Raw genomic sequence first — 8,255 nt, 5'->3', positions numbered from 1 at the left:
CAATACTACCGGCATTAAGCAAAGTGTTCGAGAAACTTATTCTAAATCAACTATCGTCACATTTCAACAGAAATAAACTGCTTGATAGCAATCAATTTGGTTTTACCAGAGATCGATCAACTACTGACGCCGGTGTGGTACTTCTAAAACACATCTTTGACGCTTGGGAAAAAGCTCAAGATGCTATTGGAATTTTCTGTGATCTGTCGAAGGCATTTGATTGCGTTGATCACGAAAATTTAAAGAGAAAATTAAGCCACTATGGGATAAAAGCTAGTGCCCTTGACCTTGTCTCATCGTACCTTTCGAATAGAACTCAGCGAGTAGTTATTAATGGAACTCAATCGGCTGGGTCCCCGGTAGCCCTCGGAGTGCCGCAAGGTTCAATTCTTGGTCTCTTCCTGTTTTTGGTATACATCAATGACCTACCAAAAGTTGTGCAAGAAAGACATGATATAGTGTTGTTTGCAGATGACACTTCCCTTATATTTAAAGTGAACAGAAAGGAAAATAGATTCGAGAGCATTAATGACGCGCTATCTACCGTATTAAACTGGTTTACGGCAAACAATTTGCTTTTGAACGCAAAGAAAACCAATTGCATCAAATGTACGCTACCTAACGTCAAGCAGGTAAATAACAGCAAGATTAAAATAAAAGGTGATACGCTGGAATTTGAAGATCGAACTGTTTTCCTGGGAGTCACTTTAGACTCAAAACTGCAATGGCATGCACATATAGCCACTTTAGCCGGCAAACTTAGTTCAGCAGTGAGGAGAATCAGACAGCTAACAAACGTAGAGACGGCCAGGCTGGTTTACTTTAGTTACTTCCATAGTGTTATGTCGTATGGAATTCTGTTGTGGGGAAAAGCGGCAGACATTCAGACAATATTTGTACTGCAAAAGCGAGCTGTACGTTCCATCTATGGACTGGGCGCTCGAGTATCCCTAAGAGAGAAATTTAAAGATGCAAGCATTCTTACCGTTGCATCTCAATACATACTTGAGAATATTATGTATGTTCGGAAAAACATTAACGAATTCAAGCTTAACAGTGATATCCATAACTATAACACTAGAAACAAGCATAAACTTGCTGTGCCCGCCCACCGCCTCCGTAAGGTTAGTACGTCTTTCGTCGGGAACTGTACACGTTTTTATAACAAAGTTCCCACTGATATAGTGAATTTGCCTCTTAACAAATTTAAGTCACACGTTAAGAGCTCTTTGTTAAGTAAGGCGTATTATGCTGTGAATGATTTCATAGATGATAAGGATGCCTTTAAGCCAGTAGCTTGATCTTGATAGTATGATAAAAATGTCAGTAATAGTGTTTTCGTTTTCTTCCTGTGAAATAACCATACTAGCGTCCAGTAGAACTGACACAAGAGAACATCATGTTCTCGTTTGATTGTATTATTTTAGTTTTGGACACTTAGAGACCTTATACACCTCTAAGATTTTATTTTATTTTAAATTTTATTTATTTTAAATTTTATTTTATTTTAAATTTCATTTTATTTTAATACCTATTTTAATGATTTGGACACTTAGAGACCTGTACATCTCTAAGTCAATTTAAATTTATAATTTAGTTTTATAGGTAGGCACTCCTTATGAATAATATGTAGTCGCGTTTATGTGGCGCTATGCCGTCTTTAATGTAACTTACAAGCACAAATGTTGTATCTCACATTTTTTTTATTATATTTATATTAATACAACCCGGCAGCTTGAACATGTCATGCTCGCTTAAAAGTCTTTACTTACGGTGGCGACGTTGATCGGGTCGCCACTTTCCCGAATGAAGGTTGAGGGAGGCGATGGCTGAGATACACGTCATACTCGTGAACGGGTGCTGTTTGTGGAGACCGGTCTGTTTAAGCTTACACGGGGTACAGGTTATGTTAAAGTATGTAACTTTACTTTTGAGTGACATTAACGTGAGACACTTCATTCGGTTCTTGTCTGTTTTAATTTTTTTGTCTTTTAATTATTTATATAAGAATTCAAGCCTTGGCGACCCTCTACATCTCTAAGGATAATTTAATATATATTTTTATATTTTATCTCTGACACGTAGAGACTTATACATCTCTAAAGAATTTTAGTATTTTATGGTTTTATTTTTTTATCATAGTTTTTTTTTTGTGTAATTTGACATTTAGAGACAGTATACATCTCTAATAAAGTATTTATTATTTCATAGATTCGATATTTGTAATTGTTTTTTTTTTTTTTAATTTATTGTTTGTAAAAATGGACATGTAAAAGTGCCCCTGTGGCCTATTTGCTGAATAAATGTTTGATATTTGATATTTGATATTCACAAGACTATCAGGGGGTACCTAATGATTCCCCAACCTATTTTTTTATAGATTATCGATTCGCAGACAACGTTTCGCCGAACATCGTTTTGTAGAGGGATTTATTCGTACCTAGATGTGACTTTTAGTCGACTAACGTTTGGAAGAGTCTAGGTTCACATACCATTAAATTATAATATTAATTATTTTACAAAAAAAATAACCAAATTTCATTTCCCAACATTTTTTTTCCAACTGTACATTTTTCAATAAAATTTTCCCTATATACTTGTTTGACAGATTTCAATTTAACAAATTACCATTTCCCTAATAATAATTAAACAACATTCATTAGACCAAAATGTTTCACTTGGTTTAAAAATGTTTAACAATTTTTAGTTTATCAAACATGTTCAGTCTATTTTTTTTTTAATAAAAATAAAATATCATTTAAAGAATATTAGAGTATATACATAGAGATTACCGTACCAAAAGTTTAAGTAAATCGCATTAGCCAGTGCGGGTTTTTTTATTTATAAAAAGTTTTATAAATTTATATCCCAGAAAAAAACAGAGATAGGAAGCTGAAACATGAGGGCTCTTAATAAAAAAATACTGTAAACATTTCGTGGAAAGGCCGCTTTTCTATCAAAACACGGCTATACTCTTTGGCAACTAAATAGTTCGAGGAATGGTGACAAACAATTTTTGAAATACGTAAATGTCTAAACATTGTTTTTCAAAAAAAAACTCATGTAAATGATTATTTGGCGTGTATGTTTTTGCGATAGATTCTTTGGAAAATGAGAATCAAGCATAAACTTTTGGGTCTTTGAATTGGTGTTATTTTTTTTCGTTATTCCTTACTTTCTTATTTAGCAAAAAACTTGGTAATCCATTAGTAACCTAAGAATTTCATTTGGCAGAGTAATCTGTCCGATTAAACAAATTTTACTCAAGTAACATTTTTTTTAATTTAATTTCGAATAAAGTGACAGTTAAATAATAACAGTTTAGTTAGTTTAGCAATTGCGGTACTACATACATATTATCGGCGTATAAAGTAATGTATCCGAAATCGCAAGCAATTTATTGCAGTCCATGGAACCGTTTAGATAGATAACTACGCTAAAAAACTCCTACGCCTGAAAATTAAAAGCTGGTATTATTTTTAGAAATTTGTACTAATATTTGTAAATGTTTCAGGTTTCTAAGACTCCTTAAGCTAAAAACAATGGCCCCTGTAATGTTAGTAAATAATTATTATTCTTGTCAATAAGTATCAGCTAATATTAACATGCTCGAATTTCTAATGAATACTAAAAATCACTCTAACTATCGTGTTTCGACCAAGGGTTTCTCGGGTAATTGTGACGGTTAATAAACGCTTATTCTACGAAAAGTAAATCTGCTTATCAATGTTATGACGAGTTGCCAACTGTCTACTGTGCGTAATGAAATTCTGCCAAACAGTCCTCTGCCAAAGCGTCTGCGAAACGAAAATCAGCGTAATTTTACCAGGCGAATCAATAGGGCACCCTATTAGGGTTGTGGGCATGCCCATCGTGCCCACAACGGTGGATCCGCCCTTGGCAGCGATCTACATACGCGTAGATTCAGATGAAAACTCAGCCGCGCATTCAGTAAAATTACTAACCGCTAAATCCAAAGTTTCCAATCCTAATAAAACCCTCGCTCGCTTAGAACTCTGCGCCGCTGTGTTACTCGCAAAATTAATAAATTCTGTTCACGACGTCCTAAGTAAACGCTGCACTATAAATAAAATATACGCTTTTTCAGACGCCACTGTAACACTTACATGGATTCTTTCACCCGCTTATAAATTTCACACATTTGTAGCTAATCGTATCGCTCAAATAAATGAATACTTACCCGCTTCACACTGGTTCCACGTTCGTGGCGTAGAGAACCCTGCAGGTATTGTTTCGCGACCTGTAACGCCAATAGGATTAAAAAACAACTCACTCTGGTTCCACGGCCCGCAATGGCTGTCCGCTCCGGTTAATACCTGGCCTATAAAGAAATTTAAAATAAATCATAATCAACAGGAAGATTTACAAGAAATTAAAATTACATCGCTTCCGGCGCAAACTTTATCTACGGCCGAACCTACTCACCCGATTCATGACCTCGCTTTAAGATGTTCGACGTGGACTAAATTAATTCGCTCACTCGTATACGCATTTCGTTTTGTAAAACTACTCAACTCTCAAGGTTCCATAACTCCAAATGACTTAGAATATGCAGAATGCCGCGTATTACGCTACGAACAAGCAACACACTTCTCTCGCGAGCTCGATGCTATTAAAAATAACAAATTAATTCCTAGTAAATCAGTTCTAAAACTGCGTCCATTTATTGACGACCAAGGTCTCCTAAGAGTAGGAGGTAGACTCACTCATTCTCAATTAAGTTTTGATCAAAAACATCAAATACTATTATCCGCAAAAGGCAGAGTAGTATCACTTCTAATAGATTATTATCACTCGTCGAACCTTCACACCGGTCCCGCCTTAGTACTAGCATTAATTAGGCAAAAATATTGGATCTTATCTGCTCGAAATTTAATTCGTCAAAGAGTGCACAAATGCAACTCATGTTTTAAACTCAAACCATTGTCTACGCAACCACCGATGGGTGATCTTCCCCCCATTCGAGTCTCTCAAGTAAAAGCATTCGTACACACGGCTGTCGATTACGGCGGACCGTTTTATATCACTCATATACGCCGTCGCGGAGTTAAAAGCCATAAGGCTTATATCTGTTTGTTTGTTTGTTTGACAACAAAAGCCATCCATTTAGAATTGGTCTCCGATCTGAGCACGGACTTATTTCTTGCCGCTTTTAAACGTTTCATTTCACGCAGAGGTCCGGTTTCGATTTTATATAGTGACGGAGGTACAAATTTTATTGGAGCAAAACACAAACTAAACGAAATTTACCCACTGATACAGTCAACCGATTATACTAAATATTTAAGTAATTATCTAGCGCAACATAAAATTACATTTCAACATAGTCCACCTTATGGTCCGCACTTTAACGGTTTGAGCGAAACTAATGTTAAATCCGTAAAAACTCACTTATATAAAACTATAGGAAATCAAATTTTAACCTATGAAGAATTCAATTCGGTTTTGGTCCAAATTGAAGGGCTGCTTAATAGTCGTCCGTCAATTTGCGTCCTATCATCGCATCCTACTGATCCAACCGCATTATCGCCAAGTCATTTCTTAAATATCACTCCACTCAAGTTTTTACCCGCGGAAAAAGTTGATACTAATATCTCAAATAATATGTTAACTCGCTATCAACTTTTAAATAAAATTGTCCAAAGTTATTGGAACCGTTTCAGCACGGAATATCTCACTTCCCTTCAACAACGCGATAAATGGAATTCAACCTCCAAACCTGTGAGTGTGGGAACAGTTGTTGTCATTAAAGATGATCACGCTCATCCTATGTTCTGGCCTCTCGCTGTTGTCTCAGAGGTTTTCCCAGGAAAAGATAATATAATTCGCGTCGCAAAAGTGACTACTAATTCAGGAACTTATGTCCGTCCTGTAACTCGGCTCTGCCCTTTACCTACGCAATAATTAAATTTAACATAGTACAAACTTATTAAAAAAAAAAAAAACTCTTCTTTAGCAGTAGTATCTACCTATATTAACAGTTTTTTATCTCAACGCAATGTAGAGGAAACCTCTAGGCGCCCCGAAGTTGGCTACGCCATTGTGATAATTTCATACATTTTTAAAATTAATTTAAGTTTATTTAAATATCTCATACACACAACTAGAACGCACCTCTTATATATTTTATATATCGCAACATCCTTTGTCCTATACCCCCACCCTCACCTTAAACCGCCAGTGCAAAATAAAATCCCATCGCGCGCGCGCCCAAAAACTCGCACTCCTCTAATTAAAACTCAAAATACATGTGAAAAAATACTCCAAGAAGATCAGTGACATCACTTTTAACGCTGTGTATTGTGAACAATCAAATTTTCGTGTTTGTGGTGAAATACGAACTCAAAATTGGAGTCGGCGGGATATGAGCTATTCGAAGGTGAGTCCCTGACCCTCCACTATGTGTGTGGGCCACATTCTGGAAATAGTGAAAATTGATATTAAATACAAAAAATTGCTTGTTATTTACAACAATCATAAGTTAGATGCTAAGACAGTACCTCGAATCTTGTTTTCTTTCCCAATTCATTTCATAGTCTGGAGTATAATCTTCAGTATCCGGATATGGTCTGAATAATTGCAAAATTACGATTAAAACTATCAGAACCTAGTGCATAAAACCATACAATTTATTCCATTCATAAATATCTCATGTCAGGTGACGCATCCGATGTGAATTTTTGTTCGGAACGAGCAGTTTTGAACCCGATTTCGGCCATGGGTTTCCTTGTAGGTCTAAACGGAGTTTTATTAAATCTTCGAATATCAGGGACTTGGTTATCAAAGGAATCAGGAGCATTACTTCTTGAGCTACAAATTACAATTGTCATTATTAATCAAACATTCCAGATCTCGTTTGAAAGTATTCAAGTCTAAATCAATCTAGCTCGTTTATAGCGTGACGTAATGATCTATTTTTATAAAGACACCTCACTTATCGATTTTTAGATTCATTCAGATCGATAAGATGAATGTAAATACTAGATGACACAATTTCTGTGCCAATAAAATCGCAAATAAATTGTGAAGAATTGCGTGGCTGTCTTTTTGGTCAGGTAGCGCAGACGATCAAGGTCAAATTCTACCTCAAAATGGTAAAAAAATCTATTTTAATATCTAACAGTTCTACTATTTACATGATATAATAGCTCTACGATTGTTTTACAGAAGAATTCGAGCAGTTATTTGTTTCTCCCGCTACAATGTGATAAATTAGTACAATGACCTCACCTGTGTAAGTAATGTCTCGTCCTCTTATTATTCTCGGCTTTACAAACCGACGTCAATGTAAGGATTAATCACACTGCAAGGAAATCTTTGAGCTTGATTTTCATCGTTAAAACTGGAAAACTTGAAAAAAAAAAGACAATTAAACGGACAAGCGCTCTCACTGGAGTCTTGTGGGCCACAAGACTCCAGTGAGAGCGGTCGGGATTGACGTCGGTTTGTAAAGCCGAGAATAATAAGAGGACGAGACATTACTTACACAGGTGAGGTCATTGTACTAATTTATCACATTGTAGCGGGAGAAACAAATAACTGCTCGAATTCTTCTGTAAAACAATCGTAGAGCTATTATATCATGTAAATAGTAGAACTGTTAGATATTAAAATAGATTTTTTTACCATTTTGAGGTAGAATTTGACCTTGATCGTCTGCGCTACCTGATCAAAAAGACAGCCACGCAATTCTTCACAATTTATTTGCGATTTTATTGGCACAGAAATTGTGTCATCTAGTATTTACATTCATCTTATCGATCTGAATGAATCTAAAAATCGATAAGTGAGGTGTCTTTATAAAAATAGATCATTACGTCACGCTATAAACGAGCTAGATTGATTTAGACTTGAATACTTTCAAACGAGATCTGGAATGTTTGATTAATAATGACAATTGTAATTTGTAGCTCAAGAAGTAATGCTCCTGATTCCTTTGATAACCAAGTCCCTGATATTCGAAGATTTAATAAAACTCCGTTTAGACCTACAAGGAAACCCATGGCCGAAATCGGGTTCAAAACTGCTCGTTCCGAACAAAAATTCACATCGGATGCGTCACCTGACATGAGATATTTATGAATGGAATAAATTGTATGGTTTTATGCACTAGGTTCTGATAGTTTTAATCGTAATTTTGCAATTATTCAGACCATATCCGGATACTGAAGATTATACTCCAGACTATGAAATGAATTGGGAAAGAAAACAAGATTCGAGGTACTGTCTTAGCA

Source organism: Cydia pomonella, unplaced genomic scaffold (genome assembly GCF_033807575.1).
Source record: "Cydia pomonella isolate Wapato2018A unplaced genomic scaffold, ilCydPomo1 PGA_scaffold_59, whole genome shotgun sequence".
In the NCBI taxonomy this organism is placed as follows: Eukaryota; Metazoa; Arthropoda; class Insecta; order Lepidoptera; family Tortricidae; genus Cydia; species Cydia pomonella.
This window is presented reverse-complemented; position numbering follows the sequence as displayed.